Source organism: Myotis brandtii, unplaced genomic scaffold (assembly GCF_000412655.1).
Source record: "Myotis brandtii unplaced genomic scaffold, ASM41265v1 scaffold537, whole genome shotgun sequence".
Taxonomy (NCBI): Eukaryota; Metazoa; Chordata; class Mammalia; order Chiroptera; family Vespertilionidae; genus Myotis; species Myotis brandtii.
In genome coordinates, this window is record NW_005369971.1 from 314,607 (window position 1) to 314,916 (window position 310).

Genomic DNA, 310 nt, shown 5'->3' on the forward strand with positions numbered 1-310 from the left:
ACCCTGTCCTGGCCACAGAGCTGGGTGCTCCCTCACCCCCCCACTCCTGCCCCCTGCAGCCCTCACCCAAAGCCTGGGCCTCCCGGGGTCCCCAGGCCCAGGCCACCCTCCCTGGCCCCTCACTCCCCTCCCCACTGCCCAGATCCTGAAGAGCCAGCTCCTGGGGCCCGTCCTGACCCGGTCCTCAGCTGACCCCCGGGGTCATCCAGAAATGCCCGCACGGAGACGAGGGGCCGATTCGCAGCAGAGGCCACAGGCGAGGCCCCAGCGGTGGGAGGCAGGTCCTGCTCCTCTCTCAGGCCCTAGTCCA